This window comes from Sceloporus occidentalis, unplaced genomic scaffold (assembly GCF_023333645.1).
Source record: "Sceloporus occidentalis isolate IW3139 unplaced genomic scaffold, rSceOcc1.0.p SCAF_9, whole genome shotgun sequence".
Lineage (NCBI taxonomy): Eukaryota > Metazoa > Chordata > Lepidosauria > Squamata > Phrynosomatidae > Sceloporus > Sceloporus occidentalis.
The window spans coordinates 47,238,598-47,253,748 of record NW_028316989.1 but is presented as its reverse complement, the minus strand read 5'-3'; the positions used below and the strand labels follow the sequence as shown (position 1 = coordinate 47,253,748).

Here is a 15,151-nt window from a genome sequence, read left to right as displayed (position 1 = left end):
GCGCACAACTGCAACATGAAATGCGTGATGTGCAACTACAGTGCTCAATGTGGGATGCATAACTGAAATGCGCAATGCGCAACCACAACATGCAACCATAGCAGGCAATGCACAAATACAATGCCCAATGTGCCTGTCCACGTAACTCCGCTTCTGCTGCTGTCAGCATAATCTGTCTGTTATGCAATGCCTAAGTATTCATCCCACACATGTGGTGCAACTTTACCCATACATATGTCACCAATGTGTCTAGTTGGGGCAAGCAACTGGATTCTGACCCCAGCATTGCCTTGTTCTTTGCTTTTCACTTGCTTCCTCTGAGGGATCCCATGGACGAGGGGGGCTTGGAGCGGATGGTCAGCTGCCGGAACATTTTAACTAGCCCTTTGCTTTATGGACCCCTCCTCAATCGAGACAGTTGCATCTCACTGGACTCATCTGTCTTAGATGGAGATAGCTGCGGGCGAGGGAGATAATTCCTCCTGGCTTGCTTGTCCTTAGGAAATGGTCCCCCCTTTCATGCAGTTATGTTTTTTTAATGCTCGCATGTGGGCGGAGGAAAAAAGAATGCACCAAAAGTGCCTCCCCTTTTTTAATATTGACTATTGTCTCTCCCTTCCCGGTGCCCGCCGTCCCCTCGGCCAGTGCCGAACACTCATCAATTCCCTATATATAAAGTTAAAGTCAACACATCTGTTATATTTGCAATTCCCTGCTGGCCAGGTCTCCTCCCACCCCTCCCATCTGTTCTGCCTGCAGCCTCCCTGTTCTTCCCTACAGCTTTTGTTGTTGGTGTGTGAGACACACACACAGAGACACACACACACATGCACCCTCTCCCTCTCTCTTGCTAGGGATGGACTCTCTCACGGCTGATCCTTCCTCACCTGGACGCATGTCCTCAGTGGGCTGATCCACGCAGCTTGGCCAGGACTCCTTGGTGGCTCCAGCTTAATCCCTCCTGGCTGCCAGCACCTAAAGAGGCGAGAAGAAGAGAAGGGAGCAATGTCTGGTGAAGGAATAAAGACATGATTGGAAACTCTGGAACAAAACCTTGACTGGTAAGAAATGTTTCTCACCTTTTCTTCTCCTTTCTTATTCTCCTTTTAATTTTTCTTTCCATAAAGGGGGGGATTTGGCCCTACTTTTTTGGCTCTCTGCCTACAGTGCAGCAATGGAGAGGCATTGAGAGAGGAAGGACAGGGACCTGGAGATGTACATTGGAAATTGGATAGGGAAGGTGAGAGGTTGTGAAGTCCACAGAGATCACTTGGGCCGGCAACGGTTTATCGGTGTCCGGGAGGAACATCTGGCAAAAGGGATATTGGAATCGTATGGGAAAAGGGGCTTTGGGATGTGGATTGGGAAAGGATTCAAGATGGGTGTGTTCCTTGATTCCCAGAATCTAGGCACAATATGTCTGGTCTCCTTTGGCTTCCAGCGCCAGATTTCTAAGCTGTGATGTGATAATCCGGTGTCTTTAGTTTGCTGGGGGTGTCTAGCAAATGTCCTTTTCCAGATTGGCCTCGGAGGAAGGTTAGTAGTAAATATCGGTTCAGGTGGAATTCTTTGGGGGCTTTAAAATGGTTTCGTATGATCAAGTTTCTATCATGCAGGTCAGTCTGCATTTGGGGGATAAACTCAATGGCCTCCATGTGAAAAAGTGCCAGGCATAATGGAGACAAACAAACACAGCTTGGTGCTGGTCTATGACCGTCATGAAGAGTCTATTTTATTATAACAAAGTCACAATTATTTATTTATTTATTTATTTATTTATTTATTTATTTATTATTAGTACCATCATTTATATCTTTGCTTTCTCTCGGCATTGGGACTCAAGGTGTCTTTCAGAATATCAAATCAAGAACAGATTTAAAAAAAACTGAAACAAAAACATCAGCAAAATAGATAAACGTTGTTTTAAAAAGCAAGTAAAACAACCTATGAAATGAAGACCATTATTTTTTTTAAAAGAGGATATTTTAAAAACACAAAATTAAAAACACTTTGCAGACAATTAACCCCTTGCAGTCAGATTTACATAGGGATGGACATTTAATGAAACTTGCAGAAAACAGGAGTCGGTGGGTGGGCATTCCCCCTTATCTTAGATTATAAATGCTAAGAATGACAGACTCATAGAATTCAGGTTTGGTTTCCGAAGCCATGATTATTGGCACCCAAGTGAGCCTGGGACAAAGATTTTGAAATTGCATCAGAAATGCAATTCATCATTAATATATTTCTTTGGAAAAAGTAAAGCGAGTCTTAAAATGGAAAAAGGTATGTCCATGTTGAGTTGGCAAGTGTCTCTCCCAGCGAGAGAACCACCTGGAAGAACCTGAATAAGAACCTCTTTTCACCTTGAGTCCAGGAGCTGCTTTACACCTTGGTGCAAGCTTTCCAACATCAGGCACGATCCATCCACAATGTCTGTAGTTGGGCCTCCTCAGAATACAGGGGAGGTGTCTAGTAATCCATGGATCATGCCCACCTTGCATTTGAGATTGCAAGAATGTATTTCAGTTTTCTTGTGAAGCTAGCAAGACGGGAAGAACTGAACTCTTGAAACAACCATCCTTAGATGTATTGTCACAAAATATATGTACCTCTAGTTGTTTAGCATGTGGTAGTGGGGTTTATGTGTGTATAATCAATGTAGATTTTGGCTGGCCGTGTCCATTGGGTGAGCTCCTCTCCTCGCATCCTGAAAGGGTTATAGTACAGTTACATTAAACCTTCATGCAAGGACTCATTGCTGTCAAGCAGCTGGCTTGTGCGAATCCCTTGAGTGGTTGCTTCAGATGGAGTTGTGGCTAATAGTCTTTGCCTTTCTGTTAGGAAAAAGGAAATAGAATCAATGAACCTAAACCAAGGGTACTTTGCGTAACAACAACAACAACAACAACAACAATATAAGAAGGGGTGCAAATCAGAGCAGAGCAGTGTTAGGGTTCAAAGGCAATTGTAAGGATGATGGATCTGCAAGTGTGAAGTAGGTTCTTTTACAAAATTACAAGTATTTCAAACAAGCCTCTATATACTGGTGAAAATGCCATGTTTCATTCCAGACTGGTAAAGTCAGATAGATATTTGTTGCAATGGAGTGTGTGGCTGGCTGATATGTATACATATATTGTTTATATATTTAGTTTACTTGGTTTAACTGTGCATCAGCCTTGAAGATAAGTATTGCAAGATATGTGTCCACGGCTACTCTATCTGCTCCCATGTATCTGGGTTGTCTGCAAAGAGGGGAAACACATTTCTTCTCTGCCTAGTTTGCTAGAGAAGGTTCTTATTTAGGTCTCCTTGGATGAAGAGCTAGTCATTTGCAAGCATTTTATATCTGTTTGAATGGCGCCTCAGGTATTCTGTCTCATAAACGCATTAACCTTTTTGAAAGTTTAGCTCTTCTGACGGTTTTGTTTTATGATCTGTCAGCAACAAATCCTTGGATGATGCCAAACATGGCAACCTGAAGTATGTGTTGTGCTTTATTACTAATGAATGGCTGGCTCACCTGCAGCCATAGAAGGCCAAGGTTGTTAAAACAATTAACGCAAAATGCCCTTGTGCTGAAACACTGAAAGAGTAAGCATTTTATGATATTGCAATATATGTCAGGACTGATTCCAGCTTTTAAGAAATAAAAAATGGAAGTTAGTGTGGCCCTATGTGGCATTTGATTTCCATTGTGCATCTCAAATGTATAGGATATACAGTGGCATAGTTGGCTGTGTTGTTTGTGTGTGTGTATAGTCTAGTATTTTTGCATATTTACCTAGGAGTAAGTCCCATTGAACCTAAAGGGCTGTGCATAGGCTTGCATTGTCAGGCATCTTTGCAGGCTGGTATTAAATCTGAGGCATGTAATGTGATCAGTCTGAATCAGGGATGTAAAGCAAAATGCTTTACATTTTCCATCAAGAAAACCATTGTGAGATTCATTTGTTGCAATTCAGGACTCCTTTGTGAAAAATTCGTTTGTGCAGAAAACCTCGTTTCTAGTGCAAAAATTGAGATTCCTGTTCATGAAACAGTGTATTTTGTGCAAAAGACACTGTTGTTGCACAAAGAGGAGTTTGTTCACACAAACAGACTTTTCATCTCCAATCCAACCTTACTGTGATGCATGCAAATGGTTCCTCTTTGTTTCCGTACTCTTTACAAGGGGGTAGGTCCCTTACTTTTGTTTTAAACGTTGAAAAACAAGTTATGTTTAAACTTTTTCTTTTGCTCCCTTGTGTGGCATATTTGGAAATGGGCCATATTTTAAAAATGGTGACACGGTGCAAACAGAAGGTTGCATTCTGGGATATGGCCCCAGGATGCATCCGAAAATACAAAGGAGAAAGAGGTGGAGATTACATTGCTTTTAAAGGAACCGTCCTCTTTGTGGTGAGTTGCAGAAGAAATCCCAAAGGCTTTGGTTGGAAGATGACTACACATTTTAGCACAGACTAAGAAGACGAATGTTGTCTCGGCTGCTATGGAGGAAGAAGATTGATGGTGCATGGTGCATGATGCATTTGCTTCACAATATCTTTCTGTCTCTCCAAGCATCTGGGATTAGGACACAGCAAGCATCCTTGTAGGCCTGGGTGCCAAATTTTGCCTTCAATGGTAACACTTCATTTTCAGTCCATTGGCAATACCTTCCAATGCTTCTCAGATGAAGACTAGGACATATAAGGCCAAGCAATACTAGGGTGTAGTCAAGATAGCAAAAGGTATGAATGAGGAAGGAAACACAAGCTAGGAGATGCTGCTGCAGTTTGCTTTTGCCTGAGCTGAAGGGACCCAAGGCGGCTCACAGACCTTCTTCTCCTTTCCTCCCACTAAGTTGAATGCAAACTACGTTTCCATTTTGAACTCAGTTTCCAGCAATTGGGAAGTGAGCTGAGGACAAAAAGGAGCTGGAGTGGGAGGAAGAGAGAAGAACCAGGACAATTTGATAAAGCGGGACAATAGAGGTCGAATTTCCCACTCTCTGATTCTAGGATCGATTGAGATTTTCTGTGCCATTTGGAGCATATGTACTTGCACTGGGTTACATTGGCTACCAGTGATTTCCGTCCCTGGATCAGGGCAAAAGACTCCAAAGTCAGAAAGTGTGGTTTTTACTCCTATTGTTGTTGTGTCTGCCCTCCAGTTGCTTCCAACTTATGGCACCCCAAAGGTGCCATGTTTTCATTGGTGCTTATCATGGCATTTTCTTGGCAAGGTTTGGGAGGCTGAGAGAATGCGACTTGCTTAAGGTCACCCATAGATTTCCATGGTTGAATGGGGCACTTGAACCCTAATCTCAAGTGTTGTAGTCCAGTACTCAAACTGAGATGGGCATGAATCCTGGCAAATCAAAATGTTTAGATTAAACAGGACTGGGGTTTCCAAACTAAGGAAGGTGAAGTGATATTCTTTGGAAATGAAGGTCCCTTTGGTCCTTGCTGTCTTTTCTTTCCTGGAGGGAAAGAGAGAGGGGTAAAATGGAAGCAAACAGTCCAAGTGCTTTGGAGAGACAGGGCTAGCTGAGCATTATTTATAGCTGCCTCATTAAAGCTTGAGACAGCTGGTGGTCGGCAAAAGCCCTGCCTGCCTCCCTTCCCACAAAGATGCTCTGCAAGAGGTGAAACCTGCCAGCTTGCAGCTTCGACACTTTCCCCCTCCTGCTTGATATTCATCCTGCTCCTTACACACACACACACACACACACACACACAATAAATGCTCCTCCTTTCTCTGATCATTATTCCTCCTTGGCTCCCTTGTGGGACCACATGTTATGCCCGACCGCATTGACCGGTTCTGCTGAACGGCAGAAAATGGGCCTCTGCGCATGGGCAGTGGGTCCGTCTTCCACTTTAGCACCCCCCTCGCCTGCCTTGGCAATGCCCTTGCTGATCATGATTGCAAAGGAGAGGGCCTTTGGGCATGTGCAGAGTTTCTTTCCTGCACCTGTAAGCAATCCTAAACCCTTAACACAAGCTTCAAACTCTAGGATTCCATAGCATGGAGGCATGGTAGTTAAAGAGGTGTCAAACTGCATTATTTCGGCAGTGCAGATTAGGCCCCTGTCAGACTAAAGAAGTCTTTGCATGCTGATTGTACAGCGAAGCAGGGACTGTTCAAGATTCTGTTAGGAAGGGAATGAAACATGAGAGCAACCACCAAGAAGACCCTCTCTTGTGTCTCCATCATATGTTCCTGGGAAGCAAGTGGGACGAAGAGGAGGGCCTCCTTCTGAAGATCCCTCGTTCCAGATGGGTTTATATGGGAAAATATAGTCTTAAATAGTCAGACTATTTAGGGCTTTGGGATAGCTCTGGTACCTAAGTGAGGATTCTTCTGTGATGGTAGTATTGGCAGGCCTCTGTTTTTCTGCATGGTCTTGAGACAGGGATGCAAAGAATGCTCTCCATTTCTCTCTCCTTTGATGGGAAATGCTGCTCTCATATGTTGAAGCATTGTAATGAAAAACTGTCAGTCACTTAGAGATTTTTATTTTAGAGAGCAATGAGACCTTTGTTTTATTTCCCAGTCGAGCAGCATGGCTTTTAAAAATGTATTTACTTCATGCTTCCCTTTCTTAAATGAGGTCTCCTAAAGCCACTGCTTTAAAGCGATTGAGCTCTCCCTAAATGTTTTAGTAGTATTACTTATTTATCGGGATCCATGCTGCTGGTTTATTGATGTTGGAATTGACTGACCTATTTTTTTTATTATGCTGTTGTCTTATAACATCTGGATTTTCCTGTTTTCAATACATTTTACATATTATAATTATGTAATACTCCATGCAAGGACTGTGCCTTTTGAATAGGGAAAGCGCAAATAGATGTTGTCAACCAACTGTAGATATTAAAACCTCCAGGAATGCAAAATGAATCCTGACCCCAAATAAATGCAAGGTCTTAACTGAGCTATGCCCAAGGTTGTCCTGGTCTGTGAAGATATGTGATACGGGGCTCATGCTCTCCTTTCCATGTGCCCAATGAGAGTGTTCTTTCTAATCCTCGCATCAGGACTTATTGCTACGTAAGTCTTTTGGGACTGGCTTTTGAAAAGGCAGGGCATACAAATACTCAGAGCTTGGAAGTAGGGTTTTCAGATTTCAAAGCCAGTTCTCACTGCTCTGGTGCTCAGGACAAAGGGAAAAGCATTTCAGTGTAAGAACCTTGTCTTGAAGAATACCCCCGTTTGTTAGATGGCATTAAAAAAAATTGAATGGCATTCTCAGTGCAAACGTGGCTAATGCTTATTATATTTTGCTTAAGAATTAATTAATTAAGGACATCATAAGGGGCTGCCCCTTATAACATCACCCTAGTAACATCACCAGATCACCACTGTGACACCACAAGGTCTCATGCCTACGTCTCAAGATTTGGCCCTGAGATTTAGGGATGATCCTTAGGTGCCAAAGGGGTTGATAGGGTGACTTGGAGGTCTCCCATTCATGGGAATTGTATTCTGGGTGAGATAGACTCAGTCAAGGCAGACATGGTTGTTCTGAGTCTGCAAAACCTGAGCAGGGCTGTTGCTGATAGGAGTGACTTGGAGGTCCCTTATTCATGGGATCACCATAAGTTGAAGTTGACTTGATGACAACAGCAAAATACCTTCCTTTGGGCTGGTATAATATTATGGAACTAAGGTATAAAAGGTAGGACCTTCCAAGTGCCTTGGAAGGGTCTTGGATAGTCCTGACCTTTTAACCCTCCTTGGAAGCAATGCCTAGTGATCAGGGGAGGCTGGGGGCACCAATGTCTGTTGGGTGACGAATCAATTCTGAATTGTACTGTGAAGGTTAAAGGAGATGTCTCAATCCTCTGTCCAAAATGGGGTTCAGCACCTTGGTTAGCTCCTCTAAAGGACCCATTAGAGAAAAGGACTATGTTTTGTAAAGTGGAAAGTCATAGGAAAAGAGGGAGACTGCACTCCAGGTGGATTGATTCAGTCCAGGAAGCCACAGCCTCCTTGAGTTTGCAAAACCTGAGCAGGGCAATGTGAAGCCAAAGGCTTTCATGGCCAGCATCCATAGTTTTTTTGTGGGTTTTTCGAGCTACGTTGTGGCCATATTCTAGAAGAGTTTATTCCTGACGTTTCACCAGCATCTGTGGCTGGGACCTACAGAGAACTGAGCAGGGCAGTTTGTGACCAGGTTTATCATTCATAGGATCACCATAAGTCAAAGTTGAGCAGATGGCAAATAATAACAACAGCGACAAAAGAGGCAAGTTTACCCTACAGCGGTGCAGCTCAAAGCGGTCGTCCATGGGTTGGTCTAGTCCTGAGCCATTGGTGGCTGGTCCTTGGCAAAGTTTCCAAGAAAGAAAGAAACAGTTGTAACCAATGGTCCCATACATGGTTCCAGTCCCTGGCACGGTGGGGGAAAATAATAATTCCTGGTTGCCCCCATCAGATAGCTTGGGAAGCCCTAGTCATGAACAGAGTAATGCCTCATCTTCTTCAATATGATCAGCTTTCAGGGCCCTCTCATTCCTCCCCAAGAATCCCCTTTCTGACCATTTCTGCCGTAATGGGAAGAACTGGCAGTGTTCTTAGGATGAAATATGGGAGTCCAGAACCCAGCCCCAGCCCTCTTTGGTTTGGTGCGGATGGAATGACAAGTCAGTTTTCATTGCTGGTTTAGCTTCTTTTCAGCGTCGGAGAAAGATTTACTTTAAAAGGGGCCTGAGGCTTTGGCTAAGCAGACAAGAATCTAGGTAATGAGATTTTTTATTATTAAAAAAGGCCACTCTCAATAATTCTTGTTATTTCTTATTGGACTGGAGCCATGGAAGGCTGTTTTCCTTTCTGAGTAGCAGCCGGTGCCAGAATCCATATCTGGATTAATCAATATGCTAAAATGAGTATTTTGCAAAGTATTTTCCTGGCCTTTTCGTCAGGAATGGGCAAAATGCAGATCTCCAGATGTCACTGTATTGCATCTCCCAGCATTCCTCTGCTGGCTTGAGGCTGATGGTAGTGCCATCCCAAGAACAATGTAGTAGGGAAAAAATCAACTCATTTGAAATGTGATGCTGAAGGAGAGTTCTGCAGATGTCATGGACTGCTAAAAAGACCATTAAATGGGTCCTTGAAGAAGTCAAGCTTGAAGTTTCCATAGAAGCCAAGAGGACTAAACTGAGACTGTCATAATTTGGCCATATCTTGAGAAGACATGACTCACTAGAAAAGGCAATAATGTTTGGTGAGACAGAAGGCAGTAGGGACAGAGGAAGACCCCATTTCAGATGGAGAGACTCCATCAAGGAGTCTGCAAGACCTAAGTAGAGCTCTTGATGATACCATGACTTGGAGGTCTCTCATTCATAGGATCACCATAAGTCAATGTCAACTTGACATCAGTTGATAACAACAAAATACCTTCTTTAGGACCTCTAGAATATCAGGGAACTAGCGCATAACAGGATGAGCTTCCAAGTTCTCCAGAACTCTTCCTCAAGGCAGGATGATAGAGAAATCTGGAGATGGGCTGGGCAACAGAACCATTGACACTAGCACCGTGGTTCCCAACCTTTGGTCCGCCAGATGTTTTGGACCTCAGCTCCCATAATTCTTGACTTTTGGCCAAGTTGGCTGGGGCTTCTGGGATCTAAAGTCCAAAACAAATTGAAGACCAAAGGTTGGGAACAACTGCACTAGCAGATGGTAAAGCTTTGCTAGGATACTTATGTGGAGAGCCCCGAGGGCAACAGACACCAGTTATGCAACCATGTTGAAGAGGTTTCCTGGTACCCCTGCGGCCAAACAAGGGCTGTTTGGATAGGAGCAGAGTTACACCTGGCAGCTTCCTAGCTGCCATTTGCATTGACTGGGAAAACCATTGTGTAAAGGGGATATTGGACACATCCTTGCACAGGAAAAGGCATCAAGACAATTCCAGCCCAGAAGTCTCGAAATATCTGACCTGGTGGTTTGGCCAATTACTGCGTCTCTCTCTAGCCACAAGATGGATGTATTGCTGCTTCACTGAACAGGGGAAGTGTTAAAATATCAGCTTGCAGCTTGCTTGGATGAACAGTTAATGGCGTCTCTCCATTCCCCCCAGCTAGAAGCTTGGTTGACAACCTACGAACTGCTCCCTGCCTTTGCCAAAACTGACAGACTCTTGAGCTGGCATTCAGCAGCAGCACTCGGTTGCATGGCAGTCCTTGTATAGGATTAAATTTTGGTGGTACCTAATGAAGTGTAATGCAAAGACAGAGAGAGGAGGAGAGCACAACATTTTCAGGGGTGTGGAGGGATAAAGTCAAAGGGAGAGAGAAGTGCTACATTGAACCATCTTTTTTGCATTTGTCTGTCTGAAAGCAAGGGTTGTCCTTAGCTCCCCATTGGGTCTGGCAGCAACAGATGGCCTCCGTTCCCATTGCTGGAAGGAATGTTTCTGCCAAAGAAAAACAGCAGAAGGGAAGGGAGGAAGGGGAGCCCACAGGGCGAAATGCCGAAAAGGAACAATACCTTGGAAGAACCCAAAGAGGAGTGAGCAAAAGGTGAGCAAAGTCAAGTCAGGCTCCCCAGATTTCAAAGTATCTGGCTAAAAAAATAGGTCACGATTGGTTCAGAAGTACAGCTGGCCCTCCACATTTGCAGCTTTGACTTCTGCAGATTTGATTATTCGCTGATTTTCCCAATGTGTTCTCTCTAGGACTCTCTAGGTCCTCCAGCATGACTCTGCCAGACGTGGACCATAGAGTCACACTGGAGGACCTAGAGATTCCCAGAGAAAACACTACTCTAGGATTTGTAGGTCCTCCAATGCAATTCTGTGGTCAACTTTTGCCAGTTGTTGGCCATAGAGTTGTGATGGAGGACTTAGAGGTTCCTAGAGAGGCATTCTCTCAGGTAAAAATAAAAAGTGGTTTTTTATTTGTGGGTTTCCCCCCACTTTCATGGAGGTCCTGGGTCCTTAACCGCACCGAATGTGTAGTGGCCTACTGATCTCTAAACCATTAAATCCAGGTTGACCAGATGTCATTCATTTTCCTTGACATGCCCTTCATTTCAGTCTTCTGTCCGGGAGGAATTCCAAAATGTCCTCCAGTTTGAGCATGACTAAGAAGCATGGATTTATATTTATATTAATATTTTTAGCTTTTCTTTTGTAACATCCTGCATCTTCCATGAATGTCCCACATTTTATGGGGCCTTGTCCTCCTTATCTGGTCATCTTGATTACATCCCATGCCATCTAATGTGGTGGTCCAGCACTCCTCCCCCCCAGGATCATATTTGTGCCCATTGGCTACAACTCTTTCTTTCTTTCCTTGAAACGTGCCAGAAACTGGTTAACAATGGCTTACTGAAAGAGGATGGTGCATGAGAGCATGACTTGCTCAAGGTCTCCCAGTGGGCTTTTATGGCTGAGGAAGGATTAAAACCTTCTTGGAGCTCTAGTCCATCATCCAAACCACTACACTATACTGTCTCTCAAACTGTCAACTGTGCAGTTTTGGAGGGCTTCCCAAACAGCAAGGAGAAAATAGATTCAATTATTTATCCTTGCTTATGAGATTGAAATTAACAATTTATATCTGTTATAGGATTGTGGCTTCCAACAGAAGAAGGTGGGCTTTCCATTCTGATCTGGATTCATTGCTCCTTATCTGGTGTTCCCTTGAGCTCAAGGTTTCTGCCGAAGTCCCTGGCTCACAGCTCTCTCCTTAATATCCCAAGATGAAGTTTCAGCTTTTGTCTTCTCTGCAAAGCTTCACGATAGGCATGCATACCTTTGACTTGGCAAATAAATGAAAAAGAGAAAATCCCACGGAGAGGCTTCCAGTTGCCATGAAGCTGGAGGAAAGATAAACAGCCAGGGCACCAAGGCAATGAATCACCAAGAGGGCAGGGACTTAAACTATATGGAAAGGAGCATTAGGGGCACTGGGATGATGTTAGGATTTCAAGCTAAATGGCTGGCACTTTGCAACGAACTTGGAAATAAAGGAGGCATGAACGGAGATTGAATAATGCCGGAATAAGATGCTCCAAGCAGGCATCTCCTGATCATATTTTGGCAACAGCATTCTGCACCACCTCTAATTTCATATTCAAAGGCAGCTTGATATATACATGGATGTGACCAAGAACATTAGAGAAAATTATGGCTCTTTCAAGAAGTAGGAGAGGACCCACAGTGTGGGGTTTTTTATGATGTTTTGTTTGTTTCATTTTCTCCATGAATAAGCACATGCTGGATGGATTTAGCATGCCTTTAGCAAGGCCATGACTTGATGTTTCTTTTCTTTTTTTAAATTAGAAACTTCTTGAGAAAACGGATGGATTAATTAAGAACGCTGCATTATTTATACATGGGGCAGACTTTGGGAATCTTGTAGCATCCATTTCCTTGTCTCAGTATGAAAGATGAATTCGTTCAATTAGACCACGCTTTCAGAAGCAAGGAGAAAATGTGCAGTTATTTTGTTTTGTCTCAGTTTAGAATTGCCTTATGCGCTTATACCTGAAATTCTACACTCAAGTTGCATGGCATAAATCCTGGCATGAAGAGCTGCATTGTGCTGCAGTCTTTGTGTTGAATGTCAACACTGCACAATTAAATATACATCCCCAAAAGCAAACCCTGATTTTTGTCATTTTATGTAAGGGACACCATTTTACTATGCCACTGTATTTAATGGGAATTGAGCATCCACAGATTTTGGTATCCACAAGGGATCCTGGAACCAAACCCCAGCGGATACCAAGGGCCCTTTGTATTTTTATGTAAATTATAGCAATGATTTCTATATATTTCCCCAGGTATATAAATTACCAAATGTAAACATTATGCAAATCTTTGTGGTCTTTTTGGGGGTGGCGGCAGTTGCAAATGTGTTCCTTAGGTGGGACAAATGATGTGCTAAGAGCTTGTTCCCAAGTAGGCCAATGGCAGCTGCATCAGAGAGCAGCCATTTCCCAAAAGTCTGGCGCGTTGGGAGTCGGAAGGACCTCTTGGGAGGGAGATGGAAAGAGGCCAGCACCTCTCATGAGGGCCCTGTTTCAAAGACCATCTTCCTTGGAAGACAAACCTGAATGCAAAGAGACAGAGGCAGTATATAAGGATCTACAAAGCCCACAATTCTCTTTTCCACCCGAGCGGCTGCAGAAATAAACATGTCATCCCCACTCCTTGCTACCTAAGGGAAGAGAGAGTCATTAGTGGAGTGCATAAGAAAAAGCCCAACCAACGTGTCCTCCCTCCTTGCCCTCCCCTGCTGCCAGTGTTCCTGCCTCCCAAGTACACACCAGCTGGTGCTTGCCATTCCTTGATGCCATTTAAATATTGAAAGGGTTTTTTTTTCTCCATCTTGCGCAGGCTTGCGAGAGGATGAGTCAGGCCGAGGGATGAGTAAATCTGTCACTTGCCTTTCTTCTACATTTTGTTGCTGCTGCTGTTGCATTTAAACCTTGAGTTCTTCCTCTCGCATTGATGGAGACGTTTGGCCCAGATCAGGAGATATTGTAAAGTTCCAGCATGGAACATGCTATGCTACACCTCATCTCTCCTTCCATTAGTTCTCTATTGGCAGTTGAGAAAGTTGAGCTCTTCAACCCTGGGGGCAAATAACTATCAATCTTCTTTCCATCCCTAATGTAGAATTTCAGTTGATGAGTATAAAATGACAGCATGTACTAAAGGATCTTTTGTTGGTCATGGAAGTGTTGGTTGGCACGAGTATGCGTGGACATGTTCCTGTATTCATTAATGCTCCAATAATAATAATAATAAATTGTATTTCTTTCCTGCCTCTCCTCAAAGCTCAAGGAGAGTTACAGCATCTTAATTGTGAGGCTGACATTTGGGTGACTTCCCTTCTATTTCTGCATGTAGGAGGACACAATGTTCTCTTCTGGAGTTGCATGGTCTTGGAAGAAGGTGAGCAAAGAGAAGGATTGCTATTTGATAGGAAACTTGAAAGCAGAGACAAGGTTTGAAGCCATGGGTCTGTTCACACCGTGACTTGGGAACTGATGCTCCACACAATCGCAGGTGCTATAGTGCGATAAAAGGGCTGAACAGAGTGCCACCTTCTCATATCCTCTTTCTTTGTTCTCTTTGTAAGAAAGGACAAAGCTATGTCAGGTAGCAGGCATTTCTCCTACACAATGTTGCAGTGTCCTTTTTCAATGCTCTAGCCAGCTAAGCAGCTAGCCAGCATGTGCCATGCTCTTTTCCATTCCTTGTCTCCTCTCCCTTGGTTTTCTGCCCCTGCAATACATAGTATTATGTGGCCACAGAGTATGTCCACTTCTCATTGCATTTTTGTTTTTGAGTGAGAGTGGATGGCATGGGAAATTAGCAGGGTTTTATAGGTTTTTTGTGGGTTTTTCGGACTATGTGGCTGTGTTCTAGAAGAGTTTATTCCTGACGTTTCGCCAGCATCTGTGGCTGGCACCTTCCGCATGGCATGGGTTTGTCCTTGTTGGCTCTAAGATTCTTTGTTGTTGCAGACCTTCCCTGAAGATGCCAGCCATGAAACATCAGGAATAAACTCTTCTAGAACATGGCCACATAGCCTGAAAAACCCCCACAAAAGGATGCCGGCCATGAAAGCCTTCAACTTCACATTCCTTAAGAGTTTTCAAAAAACCATCAGGGATCCTCATTAAACATCCTGATACCAACTCACAGTTTGGAAAATTTGCTGTCCAGGGGATTCTGAGTAGGGTTGCCAGGTCTCTCTTATTATAAGGGATGTCCTCTTGTATCCTGGCATCTTTCAGGAATGCTTTAGTTGTGCATTCCTGCATGGCATGGGTTTGGAAAGGTTAAGGAGGATAAAGGAGCTGATGTTCTGTTCCTCCATCTTGTTTCTCAGTGTCCCTGCTTTGCCTGGAGCTCAGTCAGCTCTCATGGGCTGAGTTTTCTTTCCAAGGGAATTATGCTGAAAGGTTAAGGAGGATAGAGGAGCAGCTTCTGTAATTAATGCCTTGGTTTCATTCAGTGTTAATTAGCAGAAGGCTGGCCAAAAAGAGAGAAAACGAGAACAAAGGGATGTAACTCTTTAGTGCGTCTACACTTCACTGGGTGTGTTTTGATCAAAATTATTCCTGTAGTAATCATTGTTGTTACCCGGAAATCCGTTCCTCCTTCATCTGCTTATGTGTCACAGTGCTT

General features: G+C 43.7%; 1 protein-coding gene across 2 annotated transcripts in view; it reads left to right on the top strand.

The window, feature by feature from the left end:
• Window positions 1–617: 617 nt before the first annotated feature.
• LOC149307459 (synaptic vesicle glycoprotein 2B-like) overlaps window positions 618–15,151 on the top strand; it is a 41,002-nt gene continuing 26,468 nt past the window's right edge. For both annotated transcript variants that reach the window (XM_089539211.1, XM_089539209.1), the window contains exon 1: window positions 618–1,061. The gene's annotated coding sequence lies outside the window, so the exon portion shown is untranslated. The remainder of the gene's footprint in view (window positions 1,062–15,151) is intronic.